Here is a 26,647-nt window from a genome sequence, read left to right on the forward strand (position 1 = left end):
ACGACCCTACCTGTTCGGCACTCATTTCAGAGTCCAAACTGACCATCGGCCCTTGCGATGGCTCATGCAGATGCGAGGAGAAAACCCCAAGCTACTGCGGTGGTCAATCTCCCTCCAGGGAATGGACTTCACCGTAGAACACCGCCCTGGGACGGACCACGCCAACGCTGACGGCCTCTCCCGGTTCTTCCGCCTCAGCGAAGAGAACCCCCCAAGGTGATGGGCAGTTCTCTCCGGCTTTCAGCTGGGGGGGACGCGTGTTGGACCCGGCCTCGTAGAATGGCCCTCCGTGCCCCCGCACCACCGAAACCTGGTACCTGCAGCCCAAGCACACGGCCCAGCCGACCCTTCCCACCAGGACACCCGCACCAACCCCGGACATCCCCGTCCATGGCCTCTCTCCTTTCGGCCACCCCGGGCCCGCGTGCCCACTCCATGCAACAAGTTGGCCGCCCGGCCCCAGCGCGACCCGGGCCTCGAGGCACCACTCCGGCTGGAGGACATCACGCTTCCAGGGGATGAGAGAGGGAGGAGCAGTTTCTCTCGCACCTCTGAACTCCCCTGGGACGATGGGTTTCGATCGGCCCTCCGGCCTCCCTGCGGGCTGGCTCCGTGCCTGCTGGGTGTCTGGGACTCCTCCCGACCCGGCCCTGAAAGGATCAAAAGACAATAGCAGGAAACCCCGACAAGCGGCCCCCAGGTGACAAGACCCCTGCCTGCACAGACTCCGGACATCAAAGAGGGGTCGACCTATAACAAGGGGTGCTCTGAGACTGTCCGGCAGATTCGACGCTGGAACAACGAGAGCCTGCCGACGTGGTCGCGGCTCCTGGAACTTGAACCTACCTGAGCCCTGCTGAGTGACTCGCGGCTCCCTGAAGATCGTAAGACCTCCAAACTTGTACCTGAGCCCTGCTGAGTGACTCGCGGCTCCCTGAAGATCGTAAGACCTCCGAACTTGTACCTGAGCCCTGCTGAGTGACTCGCGGCTCCCTGAAGATCGTAAGACCTCCGAACTTGTACTTGAGCCCTGCTGAGTGACTCGCGGCTCCTTGAAGATCGTAAGACCTCCGAACCTGTACCTGAGCCCGCTGAGTGACTCGCGGCTCCCCCAGACTCTCACGGTCCCGTCGGACCCCGACTCCGACCACGTATCCCCCAGCTCGAGGATTGTGAGCTGTGCGCCGGATACGTCCCTGCTTTGAACCGTTACCAGAGACTGTCCCGCTACCCCCTACCTTTCCGAGACTCTTGAGCCCGTGCTCACCTTGTACATATTTGCAGTGATACCTATTTGATAAAGCTTGTTTTCTGAGAATACCCAGTGTGGTCACTCTGTGTCGTGTGGTGCCAGAAGTACGATCCTAGTTGCGAGATTCCTCCCCCTGGGGAATCTCCCGCCAGTGCCCGGCTACGATACTTCGAGGGTGGGTCTCAGGGTAGTCAGGACCCCTTTCCGGGCTCCTCTGAGGTCGCCGTCTAACACTAGACATTCAACAAACACCTCCTAGCCTCTGGCAACAGAGCAACGTGCGTGACCTCCTCCATTACGGTGTGGATACCGTTCCAAAATCGCAAAACCTCCGAACATTCCCATAGGATATGAAGAAAGGTACCCGACAGGCCACAACCACACTTACACATTCCATCCCTCGAGTAACCCATACGTAGCAAACCGGGCCCCGTGACATACACTCTATGAAGGATCTTCAGCTGTACGAATCGTAAGCGGGCCGGGATCGCCACCTCTTTCGGGGAGGCCACCGCCGATACCCAGTCCTCATCGTCCAGTTCCAAGCCGTCGCCCGTCCATGCCTCCCGCAGATGGATCAGCAAGCCCGCGCGATCATTAATAAGTTTTTTGTAGATCAGAGAAATAGTGCTGTCGGGCACATAGCCATCCAACACTCTATACTCCAGCGGGGAATATTCGGGGATAGCAGCAACGTACGGAAAGACCGAACACAGCGCATGGTAGACCTGTGCATACCGGAAGTACTCTCTATCATTTAATTTGTATTCAGTTTTAAGCATTTCGAACATTTTGAAAGACCCCTTCGCCCAAAGGTCACCCACCTTACATATACCAATCATATCCCATTTCTCAAAGCCTTTCGTTTTCCACAAACAACCCAGCCGCCGGGAGGCATACAACGGCGTCGCCCGAGTCAAGCGATCCCTCCACCCCATCGCAGCATTCGCTGCATGCCACACACGTACCGCAACTTGCGTGGGTCCTGTCAACCGTGCATCCGGGGTCGCCGAATACAGCGCCCTATTATAATCCCCACCCGGGAGCAGTAATTTATCCATCTCGAAGGCCGGATTCAAGGCAGGACCATATATCCCGTGGTTCACCGCCGCCAATTGAGACGCCCAATAGTATCTTTTAATATCGGGGAGGGCGACCCCCCCATCGTACCAAGGGAGCGTCAACTTGGCGAGAGCGATCCGCGGCCGCCCGTCCCAAAACAGTTGGCGCTGAAGACCCTCCACCTCACGGAAATAACGGGCTGGCACGACATCTAGAGTATTTTGCAAAGCGTACAAGAAGCGAGGCAGCGACATCATTTTAAACAATGCCGCCCGTCCGAGCGGCGAGAGCGGAAGTCGTCGCCACCTCGCGACGTCGGCCTTCAATCGCTGGAGGGGAGGGAGAAGGTTTCGCTCATAGCGGACCGCGGGATCCAGAGATATAAAGATTCCCAAATATTTGAACCCCAGTGTAGCAATCTGGATAGGGCAATCCCGCGGCAGGAGGGGGGCCTCGCCCGAGAGGACGTAAACACATGACTGGGCCCAGTTGATAACCAGGCCAGAGTTACGACCAAAGGAATTCAATACGTCTACCAATACCATTAGCGACTGTCGAGGAGAGGTAAGATACAGAAGGATGTCATCCGCGTAAAGGGAGACACGGTCCTCAAACTCCGGCGTCCATCTAATGCCCCGCAGCGACGGCTCCCAACGCAACCAGGCGGCGAGAGGCTCTAAAGAAAGTGCAAAGAGAAGGGGTGATAACGGACAGCCCTGCCGCGTACCTCTCCCCAGTGCGAGGGGAGCCGACACCCTACCATTCACCACAACCTGTGCCAATGGGTCAGCGTATAATAATTTTACCCAACCAATAAACTCAGGGCCAAACCCGAATTTCACCAACACGGCCCAAATATACGGCCACTCCAAAGTGTCGAACGCCATGGTAGCATCTAAAGATGCCAAGATGGCCGGCTCACGCATAAACTCCGCTCTAGCAAGCACGCCGTGCAACCGCCTCAAATTCAGGGCGGTATTCCGATGGGGTATAAAACCGGACTGATCCTGATGAATCAAGTCGCCCACGACCCGAACCAGCCGATTAGCCAATACCTTAGCCAGAATTTTGGGTTCTGCGTTCAACAGCGAAATGGGCCTATAGGAGGCGCAGCGATCTCGCGGCTTCCCCTCTTTGTGTATCACAACTATGGTGGCGAGACGTTGGTCAGGGGGGAGGAAGCCCGCGAAAAACATGTCCCGAAGATACGGCGCTATCTTGTCGGGACGCAACTTATATAGTTCAATGGGAAGACCATTAGGACCCACAGCCTTACCAGAAGCGATCGAGCGAATGGCCAAAGCGATCTCATCCGACGACAGCTTCGCCTCCATCAATATTGCATCAGCCTCTGATAGGGTTGGCAATGCAATGTCTCTAAGCAACAGATGAGAATCCTCCTCCGAACGCACAGAAACCGGAGAGTATACCCCGCGGAAATAATCCGCGAAGCAGTCAACAATCTCCACAGGGTCAGTCACACACACTCCATCCATTCTCTCCACAACGGGCACTACCCTGCTCGCTCTCTCCTTCTTATCCAACCAAGCAATCAACTTTCCGGCCTTATCCCCCACATCATACAGTCGTCCTTGCTGCTCTCTACTCATCCCTTTAGTGGCATCCGTGACTAGCGCTCTATAATCTGATTGTTTGAGGCTGAGAACGTGCAATTTCTCATCAGTAACACCCCGCTCCAAGTCCTCCTCCATTTCAGCTATTTCAGTTTCCAGGCGAACCACCTCTGCTCTCCCGCACCTCTTAGCATGGGAGATAAGTGACAAGGCCTGCCCCCTGATCACCACTTTATAACCCTCCCATAGGGAGACAGCCGACGACACCGACCCCACATTATCATTGAAGTAGTGATCGATGGACTTGATCAGTTCCGCGCGGATCTTAGGATTACGTAAATACCAGGGGTTAATGGGCTCTACTCTCCCCTCTGCCCCAGGGACAACCTTCAGTTGCAACCATATAGGGGAATGGTCAGAAATACCTCGGGCCAAATGACGCACCTACCCAATCATCCCAGCTTGGATCGCCGGCATAAGCATGTAATCAAGTCTCGAGAGACTCCCATGGGCCCCCGAGTGAAAGGTGTATTGCGCCTGTCCCGGGTGCATCAATCTCCAGCAATCTACAAGTCCCAAAGTGTCCAGAAAGCCACCCAACCAGGCCTGAGCCCTAGGGAGATCCCTGGGGGGCGACGGTCCTCCAACCCGGATACAACAGCGTTAAAGTCACCCCCCAACACCAGAACCCCCTCAGGGAGTCCCAGGACCAGACGCCCCAAATCAGCAAATGTAGCCGTCTGCAATCCCGGAGGCACATAAACAGCAACGAGTGAAACAGTCCTACCCTCCCATCTCCCCACCAGTGCCACATAGCGCCCCCTATCATCGTGAAGCACCTCGTCCACCTCCAATGGGAGAGAGGCCCTAACCAAAATGCCCACTCCCCTTGAGCCAGAAGTGAAACCAGAGTGAGCGGCAAGGCGATAGCCCCGCCTATTCAGGGCATGGAAGGAGTTCCCAATCAAATGTGTCTCCTGCAGGAAAACAATGTTGGGCGAAATCCGTTTAAAAAACTGCAACACCACCCCGCGCTTGATCCTGTCGCTTGATCCTGTCCCCCAATCCATTCACATTCCACAAAAGGATTCTCAATCCCCTACCCCCCACCCCACTCCCGTGCATGATACCCACATCCCGGAGAGCACAACCCGGACAAGTCAGCAGAGAACTTCACATTGCCTTGCGAAACAAACAAACAGTCCCCAACACCCCCCCTCCCCACAATCCCCCAACCACAACTCCCCCCTCCCTGCACCCCTGCTTGAGCCCAAACAGCCCCCCCAACTCACACAAAAAGAACCCCAGAAGGAGGAAAGGGCCCCAATAAGCTCCCCACAACCTCCAAGCATTTGAAGGGCATATTGTGCCAAACCAGAGTCCAGTTGAGCCAAGGTACAAAACGTCACCAGTCTAGTCCATCACCAGGAACCAAGTTCTAGTCCTGCTCCGCCAAACCCTCTCCGCTCTCCGCCGTCCGACCATCCCGATCCTGTCCCCGAGGCAGGGCATCCAACCAGTCTCCAACCGCCTCCGGCCGGTCGAAGAAGTGTGAGCGACCCCCGAACTCAACCCGCAGCCTAGCCGGGAACAGCATTGCATATTTCAGCTCCATGTCCCTCAAGCGCCGTTTGACGCCCAAAAATCCCAGCCGTTATTTTTGGACCGCTTGCGTGAAGTCCGGGTAAAAGCTGACATTAGAGTTCTCAAACTTCAGCGGCCCGGCCACCCTCGACGCCTGAAGGATAGCATCCCTATCCCGAAAGTTAAAGAGTCGGGCGATTATAGGCCGCGGGGGAGCACCCACTTTGGGCGCACCACCCGGAATCCTGTGGGCCCGCTCCACCGCGAAGAACTTGCTCAGTCCCTTGGGCGCGAGACGATTGATCACCAGATCCTCCACAAAAAGATCAGCAGCAGAGTCCTCCGATCTTTCCGGCACTCCAATGATACGAACATTGTTCCGTCTAGCCCTGCTTTCCGAGTCCTCAAGTCGACGGTCCGTCAGGTCACTGGCTAGCCGCAACCTACGGACCTCCGTCTGCAGGGCGGCCACGTCCACAGTTAGGCTCGACGCAGCCTGAGCCAAGGAGTCGACCCGCTCGTTAGTTTTGGACAGGTCTGCCCTGACCAAATTCACATCGGTCAGGACCGCGTCCAATTTATGAGCCAGGGTATCAAACTGCTGACCCACAGCAGCCTTCATCTCCTCAATGGCGCCCATGACGTCCAGCAAAGTCAATTCTGAAGCTGGGCCCGAGACCTCTTTGGACCTCTCAGGCGATTTATGCGAGCCACTAGGGGATCCCTTTGTCTGCGCATAACGATCCATGTTATTGGCCTGAGTATAGGCTCCCCTCCGGGTTGACTTGGGTTTCAACTTGTCTCCGTCTAGTCTCGCCGCCATCGTCCGGAGGCCACCAAGGTTGGCACCCGCCAGCACCAGGAATAAGGACCAGACAGCTAATTCAATTGAACACAGCCGTCGTAGACAGTAAGCCCGTGTATAGTCCGAGAGTCAGGCCAGACACTCCGCCATCCGCGCTCCTCTGAAACACCAAAGTCCCTCAGCCGATATCAGCAAACAAGCTTGAAAACGAAAGTGAAAGTGCGGGGTACGTGGCAGGTCAAGCCCGGCATGCCGCTGTTGTTCACTTCGTACCCGGGCACCTCACCAACTCGAGGTCGGGACCATGGCAAGAGCAGGCCGCAAACTTCGGAGCGCAACCATTCCGGTTCCCGGCGTCCGATTTGAATTTGGAAAACGGGTGGCACCTCAGCGCAAGTTCATCAGCAAAAGCCCGTCAATAAAACCAGGATTAAGGCAGGATAGACGTGGGAGGTTGCGGAGGCCCTCGAGAGCCGTAAGCCTACGCGGCCATCTTAGTTGCGCGCTAGGCTCCTCCCCCCCACTATGGTAGTGTTGCCGTAGGCGTACGCCATAGGGATACGGTCCGTACACGCATGTGTAGGGTCCGTATCACTATGGTAGTGTTGCCGTAGGCGTACGCCATAGGGATACGGGCCGTACACGCGTGTGTAGGGGCCATATCACTATGGCGTACACGTACGGCTACACTACTATAGTGATACGGACCCTACACATGCGTGTACGGACCGTATCACTATGGTGTACGCGTACAGCTACACTACCATAGTGATACGGATCCTACACACGCGTGTACGGACCGTATCACCATGGCGTACACGTACGGCTACACTACCATAGTGATACGGACCCTACACACGCGTGTACAGACCGTATCACTATGGCGTACGTGTACGGCTACACTACCATAGTGACGTATCACCATGGCGTACGCGTATGGCTACACTACCATAGTGATACGGACCCTACACACGCGTGTACGGACCGTATCGCTATGGCGTACGCGTACGACTACACTACCATAGTGATACGGACCCTACACACACCCTCAGAGCGTGTGTACGGTACGTTTCACAGCTTACACTGGTGACAGGCAGCACACAGAAAGGAATTGAGCTGTCATACTTGGCCAAGGCTGGACATCAAGTCATTGTCAGTGCAGTCCTACATGTCTCGGGACTAGGTGTGTCAGGCTGTGATGTGGCACATATCGCCTCATGTTTGAACCCAATAGATGTGTGATGAGCTGTGTACACATGTCATGTGTGATGGTGCACTATGTGCCACACATCCCCTACACACCTTTGACATGTGTGCATGTAGTACAGACTTGTTGAGCAATGCATCACTGGCATGGCACAGTCACCAACACCCGCAACTGTCCCCTGATGCCAGGTACACGGATAATTACACCTGACATGTAACTACCGGCGTGGCACGATGTAACTATGTAATGTGTGTGTCATGTGTTCCCATAAGCTTGCTGTTGGTGTTCCGTCAAATGCATCTGCAGTTGCTGCATCCAAGATGTGTCTGTGTGTAGATGGGCATGGCACACCATTATGCACACCAGGACACATGTGGAATCAGACGTAACGTGTGTATGTATGCATCGAACATGGACTTGCGAGACAAGGACATATCTGCGTAGTCTCAATGTATGTGTGATCTGTCTTGACATGTACCCCTTCATGGCAAGGTGTGTGGTCTGTCCTTTTTTCAAGGACATGTGACCTGTGCCTCTAGTGTTCCGCAACCTGTCTGTATGATAAACATCATTATTCTGCACATATGCGGATGTCTGTCACTCCTGTAATGCGTCTGCCTGTTCAGTTACACTGGCCCACAGCTAGTTTCATGCCATGTCATGTTGACCTTGAGAATCCACGTTTGTAGCTGGCTCTTGGTAGGAGTGTCACCTGCCTGGCATACGTGTCCAGGATATATTACACAGACCTGACTCTGTATGTAGCATATGTGTATTGGCTGTTGAACATGTGCTCAGTACATTGACATTGTTGTTGTACTGTACTAACTCTTCGTTATCCCTTCCAAATTACTGCAGGGCTCCGCCTCTCCCCCGACCAATGCCAGACTTGGCTGCCCTGAGGGAACGTGACTGTATACGCCGCTACCACTTCTCCCAACCGTTGATTGATAACTTGACCGCAAGGCTGGCACCACACCTCCAACCTCTACACAGGTATCCTACTGCACTGACACCCAAGATGAAGGTGATGACAGCCCTACATTTCTTTGCCACGGGTACGTTTCAATTGACCATAGCTGATGTTGGTGGCATGTCCCAGACCATGTTCAGCCATGTCCTGCATGATGTTTTAGAGGCCATGTTGGTTCACCTGGATGAGTTTATTCATTTCCCAACTCGTGAGCAGTTGACAGGTGTCAAGGGTGAGTTCTATGCCCTGGGAGTGATGCCCCATGTCATTGGGTCTATTGATGGGACACATGTGGCTTTGGTATCACCACAGGCACAGGAGGTAGCCTATCGCAACCGTAAACATTACCACTCCATTAATGCCCTTGTGGTGTGTCTTGCTAACATGGTGATTTCCCATGTCTGTGCTCGTTTTCCAGGATCAGCACACGATGCCTACATCATGAGGCGTAGCAGGGTGCCTGAAATGATGCTGTAGCTGCGCAACGAACGAGCATTTCTTGTTGGTGGGTATACTCTGTTAGTCCTGTATATCGCGTCAACTTCATGTCTTACTGCTTCTCCTGACCCACTTCTGTCCATGATGTTTCCATGTAGGGGACTCTGGCTATCCCAACATGCCATGGCTGATCACGCCTCTCCGCAACCCCAGAACGGCTGCCGATCACCGGTACAACAACGCCCATGGGCAGACCAGGCGAGTGATAGAGAGGACTTTTGGCCTCCTGAAGAGCCAATTCTGGTGCCTCCACAAGACCGGTGGGTCCCTCCCATATGCACCGGTGAAGGTCCTCGTGTGCTGCATGCTGCACAACATGGCAGTGGAGAAAACTGTGCCACTCATCCTGGATCCGGATGAGCAGGAACATCCACCCGTGGAGGATGAAGGGCTTGGTGACGAGGCAAGTGATGTGGAGGAGGAGGAGGAAGAGGACATCCGGAGTCGGCTCATACGCAACTTCTTTGCTTAGTGGTGAGTTCCAGTGTCTGAGTGTGCACGCATTGAGCCTTGTGTGGCATGTGTTGCAATGTGTGGGTCCATCTGCATGTATGCTAAGTGACTCAGAGGTGTGTTTGGATGTGTCACTGGAGTGATGGTATAATAAAAGAATGTTTTTCCTGAGACACTATTTTGACCTAGCATGTTGACAACCTTATACGTGTCGACTACATGCCCATGCATGCGGATGTTCTTCTTTTGGCTGACTTCTTGTGTGTCTCTCATCCCCAGGTATTTGCGCATGCTGTCTGCTGGTGGCATCGTTGTGCTCCTGCTATTCCTCATGAATACAGCAACGTGTGCTGAATCAGCGTTACATGCACGGACATGTTGTAAATTCTCCTTAGGGTAAGGGATGCAGCACGGCTTTTTGGGTGTGGTATTTGTTTTGAATGTGTGTGCACTGCTCCTGTTCATGATTGGTTACTTTGCATACATGTGGAATCACCATGGGGCATATGACATGGAGCTGGATTCACATGAATTGATAGTCACACTTGGTGACAGCCATCTGTAATGGGATTGTGGATTGTGATGAAGGCATCAATGTGTGTAACACTGCCCTCGGAAACATACGGGATGCACCGGGTTGACATAGTGTGGGACATCCCCATTAGAGGCTCAATGGTGAATAGCAGCCTCTCCGTGAGCAGCACGGGGTGTTTGCCTCAAACCCGTCACTTGTGTGCCCGTTCTATGGATTTCCTGCATCTGTGGTGCAAAGGGGGGTGCCAGTGTAGGTCCCACATGTTCATCCACATGACCTGTGCATCTGTTAATATAGATGCATTTGCCTTCCGGCAAACATGACTAATAAAGGTGTCCCTCAGCCTCCAAGGTGCCTCATCTCGGTCAATGCAGGTCTCTTGCCACTGTGCATGCGGCATGTCAGGCATAGTTATCACAGATTGTGCATATGAGTCTATGTGTAGAGTAGCAAGATGCAAGCTGTTTGTCAGGGATTATGATATGTATTGTGCATGATGTACATGGCTGTGTAGGTATTTTGGCATCTCAGTCCCCACAACGGCCACTTTGCTGCATGTGCATCCATTGTCTGTGTGTGTGCCATGTTGAACCAGACACTCCTTCCTTATCATACACCTTTTGCAGTAGTCCTTTCTGACATGCTTGTGTTTGTGTGCAACTTGTGGCATGGTTTTCAGGACATGGCGCCTGCTGCTGCAGGCCCTGCAGCAAGGGCACACAGAGTTTCTATATTTGCCCTCACACACACGCCTCTAAGACGCACCCCCCTTCCTCCCTCCCCCCATTCATTTTGGTGTAATCTGCTTGTGTGTGACACAGTTGCGGTGGCAAAGGCTGGACCGTCTGCACATGCTACGTGCACATTGCACGTGCCTCATGTCCTTGCATGTGCCACATCACGCTACACCATGATGTTGAGGCCACCCACCAAGCAATGTCCATCCAATACATCTGTTGCATGCACTCAGGCATGCACTCATCGCCCACACAACACCTTTGCATAATGAGTGTGCAACTCCAACTACCTACACAGCGCTGGCACGCCTTCCAGGCCCTGTCACACCAACCAGGTCATGTCCCTCCTACTCCCCACCGGCTCTGTACCCCAACAAGGCCATGGGAGTGGTACTCCAGGCCTCTGCATGTAGTATGGTGTCGTTGTGGGACACATGGCACAGGTATCATGTCTCAGCGTGTCAGTCTACAATGTGTCCAGGATCCCCCTCTACACCATGACATGCGCACTGCATCTCATCATCACCTGTTGTCCCATTGCCAGCCAGGTGCTCCTCACCCTCCCCAAAGACGCAGTCCTTGCCAGTTCTCATATTGAATAATGCATGGTATCCATTGGCAGATGGCTGAACATCGGCCACCTGATGCTGGACTTGTACACGACTGAGGTGTTCATCTGTGGATTGTCCCCTTACAGCTGGGTCAACTGCTTGTGTCCCACCCGCAAGGGCCCTGCACAGGCACACAGTGTCCACTCACACGAGCTGGTGTGCATCATGGATTGCTTGCTCACATGTGCTATGCTGATAACCAGCATCTGTACCTCAGTGTTCAGCACACTCTGCATTATGCACAAGATCCACAGTGCGATCCACCTCAAGGCAAGACAGACCATCCCCCAGGTCAACTACAACATCCGTGTCTAATCCTACCCTGCACTCTACGGAGAAGTACGTTACAACTCCCATGATACTTGTCCACATCCAGGGTGCATCTGCACAGCTCTGCTTCAACATCCGGCGACCCAGCCACATCACCGTCCAACAGAGATAGCTGCAATGGATCACTGTCAGCTGCACGATGACCTTCACAATCCACGCCCACACTCAGGATGCAGCCCACGACCACGACCCCAACACAACCTTGTGGCACTGTCATCCAAGACCCCATTGTGCCATCTCCATGCATCCAACCTTGGCCTGGCCACCATTCTCCACATCCACCTGACTCCAGCATGCAGGACATAGTTCTCCCACCTGGCTACACATACCTGGGACTCCCACCCCAGGACACTCCACATGATCCATGACCTCTGCACATGACTGTTGCTCTTCGAAATAGGTCTGTCCGCACAGTTGTGCAGGCACCCCCTCAGCTGGTTGGGCCCATCACGGGTGAGTATGGTGCTCTATGTCTGTATTGGATGATACATTGTGACCCATGTGTGTCCTGTGCCAGACTCAGACCCCAGGGTATGCATGGTTGGAGTTACTTCAAAACTCAGGCATGGTTTGACTTTCCAACACACACATGTTATGGAATAATGCAAAATGACGGCATCATCTCGTGATTTTTATGATTTTTATTAGTGGTGGGGTATGTGTTTGGGGGGATGTAAAGAGGTGCTCGCCGGGTGTCTGTAATCCAAAGTTCACAGGGGGAGTTGGGATCCTTGCCATTGGAAGTCATCAGAGTCCATGCCACAGTCTTTGTCAACATTGGTCAGACAGTGACCAGCAAGTCCATGTGGCAGAGAATGTCATTGGATGAGGTGCTGCTGTTGCGCCAGAGGGCCAGGTGCCAGGCCAGGTGACCTGGGAGATGGTGACGGTCCGCTGACTCTCACGGTCTTTTGCGTGGATGACCCACCTTCCTCCGGGGACCCTCAGAAACAGGCCGTGACAATGTCTGTGATGCTCCGTCAGACGAATCCTCCTCCTACTGATCCCTCCCTGTGGCTGGTGGTGATCTTCACCTGGTGGCACAGGGAGGGTTGCCCATGTTTTCGGCAATCCGACTAGGTGAACGGCTCATGTCCGTTTGCACCGCCACAAGCTCATCCAGTCTTGCCTTTATCTGTCCTTGGTGTTGCTGTTGACTGGCATATTGCTCGGCCTACAGGTTCTTAATCTCATTGAGGGTCTCCACTACCTGGCTGATGCCCCTGGTGTCATGCCAGTATGTGTCCAGGATGTTGCGGACGTGTGACATAACGGGTTCCTCAGCTGTCTGGTCAGGTTCGCGCCTCCACCATCCTCCACTCCCACCACCCCTGCCCACTTGAGCCTGGCCTGCCGTTGTGGGCACATCGGGTCTCCGGGACCCCTGAGGGATGGCATTTGTGGGGTCGCCTGCCTCCTCCTGGGTGCCCGGAGTACCTTGTCCCTCCTGGTCAGACTGGTTGCGTTGTTGTGTGCAAGCAGGGCTCCTGTGTGTATCCTGGGATGTGGCAGGAATGGGGGTGGTGGTTGGCACAGTTGTACCTGACGCAGGTGCTGCAGGTGCTTGGGCACCAGAGGGGCCAGGTTGGTCGGGGTCATCCACGGAGTGGTGAGAGTCATCGGTGCCGGTGGGATCATCGTCACGCCAAGCCTGGTCCTGTGACTCTTCCCCCCCAGTGATGGGGGGAGATCGACGACGTTGCCTTGTGTTTGAGAGAGAGACAATGTTAATGGTGTTTCATGCGACATCCATGTTTCATACATATTCAAGTTGGCACAGTTCCTCTGGGTAGTTGGATAGGTCTAGCATTCCTCTCACAGTGCACTTGTGGATCGGTATGTTGCGGGGGACAGATTGATATGTACTCCTGGTTATTTGGCCTGTCTAATGAGTGTTGTGATGCTTATTTGGCTATGGATTGGTCTTGTTGTGTCACATATCCATTGTGGGAGTGCCAATTTGCGTTGGCTGCCCGGGGGGGGTTGTGCTTGTGTAAGGAGGGGGGTGTGTGTGACCGGGCATGCTGTTGAGTGTGGTGTGATTTGTCATTGGATCTACCAGGTGATGTGTCTATCCCCTCATGGTGCATGCTGGCATGACAGTGAATGTGAGTTCCTGTGGTAGGTAGGTGGCATGTGGAGTTGGTGTTTGAGTGTACAGTGGTCACAGGATTGCCTTGTGCTGTCTACAGCAGGGCCAAGTGTCATCTACCTTGTCTGTACTTGGCAAGTCCCTGTGCATTGTGCATGGTGCATGGGTATGTCCCTTGGCCACAGCTTTCAACACTTTTCCTATGTGTGACACACTCTTTGTTGTTGCATCATTTTTTAACGCAGTGAGCAGTGTAGCGAGCGTGCGTAGCGAGCGATGCAGAACCGGCTTACGTGTTGCACTGTACGTGGCCAAATGGTGCTTTTTCATATCTATTGGAGAATGCAGGTAGGTAACTTATGCATTTGTGACTGGGTTCTAACAAACACAGTGAGTGGGTATACTGGGTGTAAGGTTGGGTTTGTGCCTGCAGCAAGGATCTACTCGTGCACAGTTTGACACATGGCCCAGTGATTTCCAAACGTAAAAGGGGTGTTTCACGCACTGCCAGACCTTGTCAACATGCACACAGTCCACCTGCTGACGAGCGGACATGCCCACACCACCCAAGGGTGATTTTGTCTCCCTCTGGCTCCCTCCCTCCCTCTGTCACCCACCTCCCTCTGTCTGTCTCCCTCTGTCGCCCTCTGTCGCCCTCTGTCTCCCTCCCTCTCTCTCACTCTCCCTCCGTCTGTCTGTCACCCTCTGTCACCTCAGCCCAGCTTCCTGGGCACACACACTTTGCAGGTCTTTCAAAGGCCATTGGCTTGTTCATGTGGCTTTGTTTAGAATCTCCCGGCCCCCATTGGGCAGAGTGTCTCTGAGTCTGCGCTGCTGCGGCGGTGTGTGCTGACACTCTTTCACAGTGATGCCTCTTCATTAGCTGCTGTTATGTGCAAATTGGGCTTTCATACCCATGTCATCCTGCGACGCGGCCACCATTTGCAGGCGACACAGTACAGTGTTGGGACACACTGTTTGTATAGCTCTGCCCTAGGCCATATGGGCTGAGGGCATTGGTGTCTGCTTCTGAATTGCACAATGTTTTTTTGGAGGCCCACCCTCCCGGCATCACGGACATCCTGTCTTGTGTTGGTGTTTTGTGTGGCCTGTGACTTGGCATGGCCTTGCTTGGTGCATGGGGCATGGAGCCGCTAGTGGCATGTGCGTGTTTTTGGAGTGTGGTTGTGTCCGGTGATGGCTTTGGGGTAGTTGCGTGCATTATTGGGAGTTGGGTTGTTGATGCGGTTCCCCCCATGTGAGGTGAGTTGTTTGTGTACTCACCAGGCTCGGCGACTCCTTCTACTCCGTGTACTCCCACCGGCGGCAGCGTGCGTATCACCTTCTCCTCCTAGGGATGGTAGTGTACCGGTCTGCGGGGCGGGCCACCTCCAGTGATGTTCCCCTGGTTATATTCATCAGTCATTTTGCGGCGGACCGTCCTCCGCAGATCGTACCACCTGGCTTGGCATTCATGCCTGATCCTACTGATGGGTGCAACAGCATTCACCCTCTCGACGATCCTCTGCCACATGGCTGATTTTGCTGCTACGCTGGTCTGTCTGACCAATGTTCCAAAGAGCTGTGGCTCGACTCTGATGATTTTGTTGACAAGGATCTCCAGCTCCACTGTTGTGAACTTTGGATTCTTGTCTATGGGCATGGTGTGGGGTGTGGATGGTTGTGGGTGTGTGTGTGTGGTTGTGAAGGTCTGTATGTGAATGTGATGAGGGGGTGTTTGTGAAGGTAGTTGTGTGAAGGTGTGCAAGTCTAAGGTGTAGTCAAGGTTCAAGTATGGTGCTGTGGGTTGTCTGTGGGGTCTGGCAGCAGTGGGTCTGTTGCAAAGGCTCATGGTTTGTGTGTGTGGGCCCTTTTTATTGGTCCATTTGTGGGTGTGGATGTGTTTGAACTTTGGGTGGGTGTGTTATAAGGAGTGGTTGTGTTTTGGGCCTCTGTTTACCTGTTTAGCTGTTGCAGGTCAGTGTATTGGATGTATTTGGGATTGTTGGACGTGTTTTGTGGTGTTTTGCAGTGTCCTGGTTCAGTACGTGTGTTTTTCGCGTCTGTAAGGTGCGTACATCGGCCATGTTGTTGTATAGTGCTCACATTTGCTATGGCTTGGTACGACTCGTACATGCGCAATGCTGGGTGAGGGTGCTGGTGTAGGGGCCTGGGGTAGGGTGCGTACAGGCACGGGCAGGGTGTAGGGGCCTGGGGGTACATGCCGTTTATATGGGAACCGAGGGTACAGCGCGTACATACGGGGGGCTGGGGGTACGGCGCACACATATGGGTTGCTGGGGGTACGGTGTGTACCCCCATCCCCGTATGGATGGTGCGTACCCCCACCCCCATATGGATGGTGCGTACCCCCACCCCCCCATGGACGGTGCGTACCCCCACCCCCCTATGAACGGTGCGTACCCCCACCCCATAGGTATGGAGCGTACCTCCACCCCCGTAGGTACGTATGCGCTGGGGATCCGCACCATACCTATGGGGGTGGGGGTACACTCCGTACCTACGGGGTGGGGTGGGGGTACGCTCCGTACCTATGGGGTGGGGTGGGGGTACGCTCCGTACCTACGGGGGTGGGGGTATGTTCCGTACCTACACGGGGTGGGGGTACGCTCTGTACCTACGGGGGTGGGGGTACGCTCCGTACCTACATGGGGTGGGGGTATGCTCCGTACCTACACGGGGTGGGGGTATGCTCCGTACCTATGGGGTGGGGTGGGGGTACAGCGCATACATGGGGGGGCTGGGGGTACGGCGCGTACTTGGGGGGGTGGGCTTGGGGGGGTGTTCAGCACGTATGCGGGCACATGTTTGGACGTCTCCATGGTTGCTATGGGAGTTCGCTCCGTACGGTGTTTTTTCCATACGGTTGTGCATTCGGACGGACGGGACGGATCGTACTTGCACGCTCGGACTTCAGTTTACTGATTCGTACGTAAAACTGTCCGGGGACGTGTCGGACACTTTTGCCGACCCGAGGACGTGTCTGGGAATTTTCCCAATGCGATTCGTATGGATTTTTTAACATACGAATCGTACTTGCCAGTTTGTACGGGACTTGTACGATTGGTACGTAAAAAAATCCGGATACGATTCGTACGGGGAATATTTTTAACGGATCGGAATCGGCACCTTGATGTTCAAATTCTTATTTAGCCCACTTATTTGTGTACTGTTGATCTTTCCCTGTTTTCAATGTAGCATCTATTGCCCTTCTTCTATCTTCTAAGGAATATAAAAATTAATTTTTAATATCAATTTAGGAGCAAATCAAATTGCTCCTATGAGCATAAGCAGTATTTCATGTTACTATGTGTTTAAAGAAAGCGTCACCTGTATCTATCTTTTTGGCATGGGGTGACATTTCAAATACATAAACATGGGAACTTTGGAAAGCACCAAACCATAATTTGAAAAATAATACTGGAAATTACCATTTCTACATGAAAGACTCATTAAAAGGCTACATGTAATATCATATTTAAGAGGAATGTGATGATAGATAATTCCCTCTGCAGCTGATGCAGGTAACTGCGTACCGACGTAGCAGTCCTTTGCATCCATAGTGTCAATGTACTCATAAAGCAACTTTAAAAAGCGTTTAAGGTGAAATCTCCAATTGAAGAATCTACATGAAATGTCTTGAAATCAAAATGTATGCAAGCTACTGTCAGTAGGATTTAGTGTTCTAGGGGTAGGTCTAGATCTAAATTCAACTGAATTTGGGGGTGTGGGTGAATATTAGTCCTACAATCACAACTATCAATTTACTTGCTAATATAAGCCTATCTCTATTAGAGTTACTAGTTTACATGAATCCACTAAAATCAGATCGTTCAATAGAAAATAGCTGCAAACGGATTTCTTCCGGATATTTCTGCTTGTGCGAATGTCACAACAAAGTCCATAAATCATAAGATGAGTTTTTTTTACAAAGATATTAATGGGTCTTCTCTAACCCTATTCCGTCTTCTTCTTAATGACACCCTTACTCTACTTCTGCAGACTCTGGCCTAGGGTATCTGCTTAGTTCTTTAAACAAAGTTAACTTAATTGTCTCTAATAAATGCGCAGATCAAAGTTCAGTTTAGAAAATTGTTTCAGTCTATTCAATGGCAAAGCAAATTCCAAGCAGAGTTCTGCCACTAGCTTAAATTCATGTAGTCTCAATTGGAATTGTACTATTAACCTCCAAATCCCAAAATCCCCTCTCGCTGTCTTTTGAGACTAAGTATGTCCATTCAAGGAATGAGTACTTCTGACAGGGTACCCTAGCTGTCTTTGAGCTCCTGAGTACAAATTGTTTGTCTTCATTGTCACTCAGACCAGATTCCTCAGTATCCACTGGTACAGTGTAGGGTACATGCTCAGCAGGAAGACTTAGTCTCTCGCTTGTCTGCCTTCTCGGCCAACTGTCTGCAGCTCCCATTTGGCTTGCCACAGCCCTAGGCCCTTCGTCAGGGTCTGAATCTGGCTCAGTCTGCATCACAGGTTAAGACTCTCCTGTCTCAAACTCAGATGTAAACTCATCAAGACCCCCCTCAGGCCGAGGATGAGCTGTTTCAGGTTCTCACTGACTTTCTGTAACTTATTCAACCTCCTCCTGCCACCCCTCAGTTGCGTTTTGCACTTCTGGGAAAGGAACTGTCACATCATCAAGGGCACACTCCACTCTGCGAGTATGGACAGCATGTATTCAGTTGGGGAGGCATCCGCACTTAACAGCAGTGTTAGTCACTAGGATGACCTGAAAAGGTCCTCGCCATTGAGGTTCCAGACACGTTTTCTGAATGTGCTTCTTCACTAAAACCCAATCGCCCGGCCTAAGGTCATGACACTGCTCCTGATGTGGTGGGGCGGTAGCAGCTCCGACCTGATGAGACACAGAATGCAGGAAACAGCTTTACAATGACTCCTTGACAATGAACGACCTGAACCACGACTCCTTAACAACGTCCTGAACCTGAATCACAAGTCCTTTAACCACTAATGCATTTACAACTGCCAAGCTTTAACAATGACCTATAATATCATTAAGTTTAAAATTACATCATAAGGCCTGTAGATGGCACTCTTGGATTGTATATGACAGATATAATGATCAATGTAAAGTATTTTAGTAAGTATTAAAGGTAAGTATATATATATATATATTCACTGAAAAAAACATAGGTTTCAGGGGTGTTATAGTTAGCTGGACATTTCCCTCGTACACAACCCTTGAAATTCCCCTGTTATAGTTAGTTCAGCTAACTATAACTCGCGCCCCCGCAATGCACTGCTGATGACGTCACATATTGCATCACTGATGACATGGTCAGTGACATCACTGATGACATCACTGATGAAATCTCAAATGACATCACTGATGACATCACTGATGACGTCATCCAGTGACTATGTGTTTCTGTAAAGTTTAAATATGTTTTATATATTTATAGTGAAAGGCCTGTTGAAGAATGAGTGGGTGTACAAGTGTGTGAATGGATGATTTTGTAGGTGTGTAACTGACTCTATAAGTGAGTCATTAAATGTATCTTACTGCAGACTAGTGACTAAACTCTGTGAATATCTGTATGTGTCTGTGTGTTGGTGTATAAGTGGCTGCATGGTTTTGTGAATAGCTATATGAGTGTCTATATGGGTTATTGATTGGTTGTCTGAGTATCTGTATGGGTGCCTGAGTGTTTGTGTGCATAGGCTGTGTGTGACTCTGTGCATAGATGTGTGAGTGGGTGATTCTATGGGTGCATGGTTTTAAGAGTGCATCTGTGATGAACTGTATGGTTGAGTGAATGTATGTATGGGTGTGGTAGGGATTGAATGTATATCTCAGTGGTACATTTGTGACTAACTACATATGTGAAAGGCAGTATATATGCGTGTAAGAGTATATAAGTGGGTATATGTGAGAGTGTGTGATTGTGAGAGTGGCTGTATGGATGAGTCTGTGCTTGTATCAATGATTGTATAAGAGCGTAAGAATATGGTACTATTTTTATGAGTAAGTGAACTTGAGTGTGTATAACTGCATAGGTGAGTAAATGGGAGTGTAATTAATTATTTGCATGACTGACTAGGTGTGACAGTACCTCTATGGATGATTGGTGGTGTGTGAGTGTCTATGTAGGTGTTTAAATGCATATGATGGTCTTGTACGGAGTGACTGTAAGTATGAGTGACTGTACAGGTGAATGAGTGGGGGTGTATGTAGACCTAAGAGTTAATAAGTGGGTATGTAGTTATTGGTATTGGAGTATCTATGGTTTTGAGAATAGACGTCTGAAATTTTGAGTTGGTGTATCAATGGTTAAATTAGGGTGTCAGAAGATGCAGTAATTTATCACATGGATGACGTCATCAGTGATGTCATCAGTGATGTAATTTGAGATGTCATCAGTGATGTCATGAGTGATGTCACTGACCATGTCATGAGTGATGTAATATGTGACGTCATCAGCAGAGCATTGCGGGGGCGCGTGTTATAGTTAGCTGAACTAACTATAACAGGGGAATTTCTAGTGTTTTGTATGAGGGAAATGTCCAGCTAACTATAACGCACCTGAAACATATGGTTTTTTCAGTGAATTTCTAAGGTTTTTTAAATGCCAATTCCTAACTATAACGTGCATGAAACCTATGGTTTTTTTCAGTGAATTTCAAAGGTTTTTTAAATGCAAATTCCTATCTATAACGTATCTCTGAAGATATCATGTTTAATGATTTTGATTGGATTTGTATATTTTTCAAATTCAGTGTGTCAATTTCATTAATTACATTTAAAAAAAATACTTTTTAATCACTTATTTTTTCAATTAATTCTTTTAAAAATTAAAAAATATTATTTGAACTTAATGGGTTTTTCAAACATATTTTTTTATATTTGTAAAAATATTTTTTTAACTACATGTGCAAAACTTTATTTTATATATTTTTTTCAATGTTTTTGGATCCGCGCACCCTAAGTGCACCGTTCCCGATCCCTATGCGGTAGCATCCGCGCATGGTATGCGTTGGGTACGTGTTCAGTGCGCGATTGCAATGCGACCGGTACGCCACTCCCAGCATATACGAGACACGTTCGATGTACGTAACGCGACGTTTGCGTGCTTCCGCGATGCGTCATCTGCGGATCCCGCGAAATATTTAACATTAAAAAAACATATATATGTCTATTTCATGTGAATATTAATTGAAGACAAACTCTAAACTAGTCTTAAAACTGATATACTTTTACATCTAATCCTATTTTTTTTTTTAATTCAATTTCACGGATGTGAGCTGGGTGCATGCTGCGTAAGGGCACGGTGCGCGGATCCCATGTGACCTGCAAAAAAAGAGATTTGATTGGTTCATTACATTTCCTATTCTAACTATTGAAAGACCCCACCCATTTCAATCATTCTTAGAGCTTCTTTGGAGGAACATCTCACACCTTAGAACTAGAAGAAACATTTTGGGGAAGATTTCCACAGCTGCAATTTTTCTGAAGACAATGGCTTCTGCACAGCAGCCACCATCAGAATCAGACCATTTGTCCGATGAGGAATTTGTTGTGGAACCTCCACGCCCAGAAAGATACACCTCTGTGGTGTGGACATTTTTTTCCTTCCCAGAAGGACAAAATAAAACAAATTCAACTAAAGTGACATGTAAAATATGTCAAAGAGTGCTTTCCAGAGGAGATCCATCAAAAAAATACTCTTGTGGGACTGCAAGTATGTTAAAACACCTGAAGACTCTGCATCCCGTGAACCTGGCCAAGCAGGAATGCAGAAGACTCCGACAGCAGCCTCAGCCAGCAGTGGCAAGCACTTCTGCAGCATCACCATCAAGCACTCACCCGGACATACGTCCAGAATTTGGAAAACTAAAAATTAGTTGTATTAAATGCAACAAACTACTATGTTACGGCGAGCAGTCAATTGAACTAATCTGCCGAGCGCAGCAAAACCACAAGTGCTAAACTTGTGTTTTTTGGGTTTTTTTTGCAGAAGTTGACTGTTTTGTTCCTCCTGATGTCTTTTTTTCCTTTTGAAAATAACAAAATTGTTCCAAAAAGTACAAAAAAATTAAAAAACAAAAAAGAAAAAAAAAAAGTTCTTCTAAGAACTAACTTTCCTGGTTTAAAAAAGAGCTAAATTTCTTTGTTAGTGTGTGAAAGTTTAGATGAATGTATGTGTAGTACGTAATTGACTGAATGACTGCATTAGTAGCATATGGTGAATGTATAAGTGCAGAACTATGAGGAAGTGCTGCAGCATCACACAGTAACCTTTTTTTATTTTTTTTTATTCGAAACCGTTAGCACACAATAAAAGACATACAAGGGCCTACAACCACCAGGGCCGGCCGCTATAGAGCCCGTGGGCCCACAGTGTAACGCCATACATTACACAGTAACCTTTTTAACTGCAGTGTGCTGTAGTACTTCCGAAGCACAGGGATGCAACATATGTATATAAATATGTTGCAAATCTATGCTTCTCTCTGCACGGCTGCTTACACTGCAGCCATGTGGTGACACAGGCACCCTTGCACCATAGTGCAAGGATATCTGTGTCATGTGCTGTTTGTTTTTCTACAGGAAGACACACCTTCCTGCCCAAAAACAATGAGAAAATGCATTTTTCTCCTTCAATGTATGCTGAACATTTCAGCATGCATTGAAGATATAAAAATGTGGAGAATTTAAAACAATTCTCCTTGTTGTGCTTTCCTACACCAATTTTAGAATGGTGCAGCATTCACACACATATCGAGATTTATGATTTCTGATAAATCTAGACATGTGTCTTGTTCTATGAGTATTAAGTGCAATCATTCACAACAACACTTATAGAACACCCTTTCAACACAAAGTGGTGTGCATGATGAGGTTGTATTTACATGGAGTATAAAAAGTGCACAGAGTACCTTTTCCTCTCTTTGTAAATATGAAAGAGTATCTTGCACAATAACTATGTTACAAAAAGTGACATATTTCAGTTTTTAAATTTCCTTGCGAATGATAGAAGGTAAGCACAGAGTTTTGTCTGCAAAGATGTTCAAAGAAGAATGATTGAAAAAATTGCGGTCCTTCAATAGCTAAAATGGGAAATATTATGAACCCCTCAAATCTCTTTTTTTGCAGGTCACATGATATCTGATTATGGTCAGATTTCAAAACTACATAAACAGAGTGTTTTTAGAAACGTGTTTCAACTTTGTAGCTTCTTGCAGACCTCTTCATTCTGCATATTGAGATTTAGTTAAACTTACCTTCACAGTAATAGGAATAAAAAATGGTATACATTTTTTTCTGTTTTTCATTCCAATATAAATTCATATAAATTGCTTATTTTAAAATTTGGATCTGTGAAAGAAAAGGAAAAAATATATAACATGTAATAATACATTTTTTACAACACAGCATATTTTCCACAAAGTAATTTGTTTGCCTTTTTTGCTGTTCTCAGAATATATTAAATTTCACTAAAAATAGTGATTTCAATCGTACTCATCACTTAACAGCGGGCAAAAAAAACACAATCTCAAAGATTGTTAAAAAAAAAACAACATGCTATTCTCAAAAAAAAACCAAGATACAAATCACAGATATATAAAATGCACACAGCTAACACAATTTTGTAACTTTAACTTACAAAAACTGTAAATGATGTCGCTTTAAAATATTCACCGAATCTAAAGATGAATTTTTGGAGGATGCACCACGCCCACAATGTTTTCCTTCAGTGATGTGGAAATTTTCTACTTTTCTCGAGGGGCAAACAAAGACCAATGCCACCTTTGTCACGTGCAAGATTTTCAAAAGAGTTCTGTTACGAGGGGATCCTAACAAAAAATACTTGTGCGGCACAGCAAGTATGATGAAACACCTAAGGACCCTTCATCCAAACAATCTTGCACGAGAAGAGTGCAAACAGATGAGAAACACTCCTGTTCTGTATCTGTAAAGAAGAATCACAAATAAATGTATATTAATAACTTTCAAATTTATACTATTCCATTACTGTACAAACACATTTTATATAAATACTGACTAAGAAACTATAGCCCTGAACCACAAGTGTGACGATGGTTAAAACACTACATGCATAGTGCATACTACTTTGAAGCAGTTCATGCCCTAAAGCCTACCTCACTAAAACACTACATGCTAACTGACTAAATGATTACAGTACTATAAGGAGACACACTGGGTGAGTGACAGGGTGTTTGCTAGAAGTGTATGAATACTAACTAGGGAATTGAAGGTGTGAAACACAACTGTGTAGGTGATTAGAGGACTGCATCCATACTGGATAGGCATTTAAAGCAGTCCATGTGCTAAGGCCTGGCTCACTGCATGACTACTTGGGTACTAACTGAATGATTAGAGTACAGCAAGGAGAGTGCCTAGGTGAATTTATAAGTGGTAGGCTTTTCGCACAGGGAATGGATTAGTACTTGATACTGAATGGGTCACTAGAGGAGTGCAAAGGCAGTGACAGGATGTTTGCTGGACTGTATGGATACTGACTAGGAAATTGAAAGTGTGAAAGACAAGTGTCTAGGTGGGATCACTGACGAAATATCGAGAAGGAGAATATCAAATTGCCAAAATATCGAAGTAAAAATATAGAATGCCAAAATATCGAAGCCATATCTCCAAACAGGTAAGTACAAAAATATTGAATCCACAATATCGTTGTAAAAAATATAGTTAGTGAAAATATGGAATTTTTTAAATGTCTTAAAATTAATGTCAAATTAATGAAACAAAACATATAATTAACTGAAACATACTTAAAAATACTTAAATATCTTTAAAATTAATAAATAATTCATGTAAGAAAAAAAAAATATTTATACATATATATTAACATAATATTAATTAAAAATATGCAATATTTTTTGCGTAGGATAGCGGGCGGGTAAAATTTACTATTACCACTCCAATAAGTGCAATAGTAGGGAAAGCGTTGGATAGCGGGAGGGTAAAAATTACTATTCCCACTCCAGAGAGTGCAACAGTAGGGAAAGCGTTGGATAGCAGGAGGGTAAAAATTAGTATTCCCACTCCAGACAGTGCAATAATAGGGAAAGCATTGGATAGCGCAGGGGTAAAAATTTATATTCACACTCCAGAGAGTGCAACAGCAGGGAAAGCGTTGGATAGTGGGAGGGTAAAATTTACTATTCCCACTCCAGTGAGTGCAACAGTAGGGAAAGCGTTGGATAGCGTAGGGGTAAAAATTACTATTCCCACTCCAAAGAGTGCAACAGTAGGGAAAGCGTTGGATAGCGTAGGGGTAAAAATTACTATTCCCACTCCAGAGAGTGCAACAGTAGGGAAAGCGCTGGATAGCGTAGGGGTAAAAATTACTATTCCCACTCCAGAGAGTGCAACAGTAGGGAAAGCGTTGGATAGCGTAGGGGTAAAAATTACTATTCCCACTCCAGAGAGTGCAACAGTAGGGAAAGCGTTGGATAGCGGGAGGGCAAAATTTACTATTCCCACTCCAGTGAGTGCAACAGTAGGGAAAACATCAGATGGCGTAGGGGTAAAAATTACTATTCCCACTCCAAAGAGTGCAATAGTAGGGAAAGCGTTGTATAGCGTAGGGGTAAAAATTACTATTCCCACTCCAAAGAGTGCAACAGTAAGGAAAGCATTGGATAAAGTAGGGCTAAAAATTACTATTCCCACTCCAGAGAGTGCAACAGTAGGGAAAGGGTTGGATAGCGTAGGGGTAAAAATTACTATTCCCACTCCAGAGAGTGCAAAAGTAGGGAAAGCGTTGGATAGCGTAGGGGTAAAAATTACTATTCCCACTCCAGAGAGTGCAACAGTAGGGAAAGCGTTGGATAGCGGGAGGGCAAAATTTAATATTCCCACTCCAGTGAGTGCAACAGTAGGGAAAACGTCAGATGGCGTAGGGGTAAAAATGACTATTCCCACTCCAAAGAGTGCAACAGTAGGGAAAGCGTTGGATAGCGTAGGGGTAAAAATTACTATTCCCACTCCAGAGAGTGCAACAGTAGGGAAAGCGTTGGATAGCGGGAGGGTAAAATTTACTATTCCCACTCCAGTGAGTGCAACTGTAGGGTAAGCGTTGGATACCGTAGGGGTAAAAATTATTATTCCCACTCCAGTGAGTGCAATAGTAGGGAAAGCGTTGGATAGCGTAGGGGTAAAAATTACTATCCCACTCCAGTGAGTGCAATAGTAGGGAAAATAATAATTAAATATTTTATTGAAAATAAATAAATTATTAATACCAAAAAAAGTATTACAATTAATTACCAATCACACAATATTTAATAATGAATTAATTATAAATACCAATATTTTTTTTATTAATTGCCTATTAATAATTAAGTAACAACCAATTAATTTTCAATTCCAAAATTAATAAATACAATTAATACCAATTAATAATTAATTAAGAATAAATTAATTAGCAATATACAAAAATTATTTCAATAATTAATTATTTACAATTAAATTAATTCCCACCATATTCCCCTATAAACCCACAACCCGCTACAAATAATAAATTAATACAATTAACATAATTATCAATTAAACAATTAATACAAATTAATTACCAATTAATACAAATTATTTACCAATTAATAATTAATCAACAACCAATTACATTTTCAATACCAATTAATAATTACCTAATAATAATTAAATTACTTCCCACCCTATTCCCCTATAAACCCACAACCCGCTACAGAAGTAAAACGCAAAATTAAATTAAAAATAATTAATAATTCCTAAATATTATTATTTAATGTACTATAATTAAATTACTTCCCACCCTAATCCCCTATAAACCCACAACCCACTACGGAATTAAATTACACAAAAATTAAATAGCATAAAATTCATTACTTTAAAAATATTCAAACATACATTCCAAAA

Source organism: Triturus cristatus, chromosome 2_2, assembly GCF_964204655.1.
Source record: "Triturus cristatus chromosome 2_2, aTriCri1.1, whole genome shotgun sequence".
Classification (NCBI taxonomy): Eukaryota; Metazoa; Chordata; class Amphibia; order Caudata; family Salamandridae; genus Triturus; species Triturus cristatus.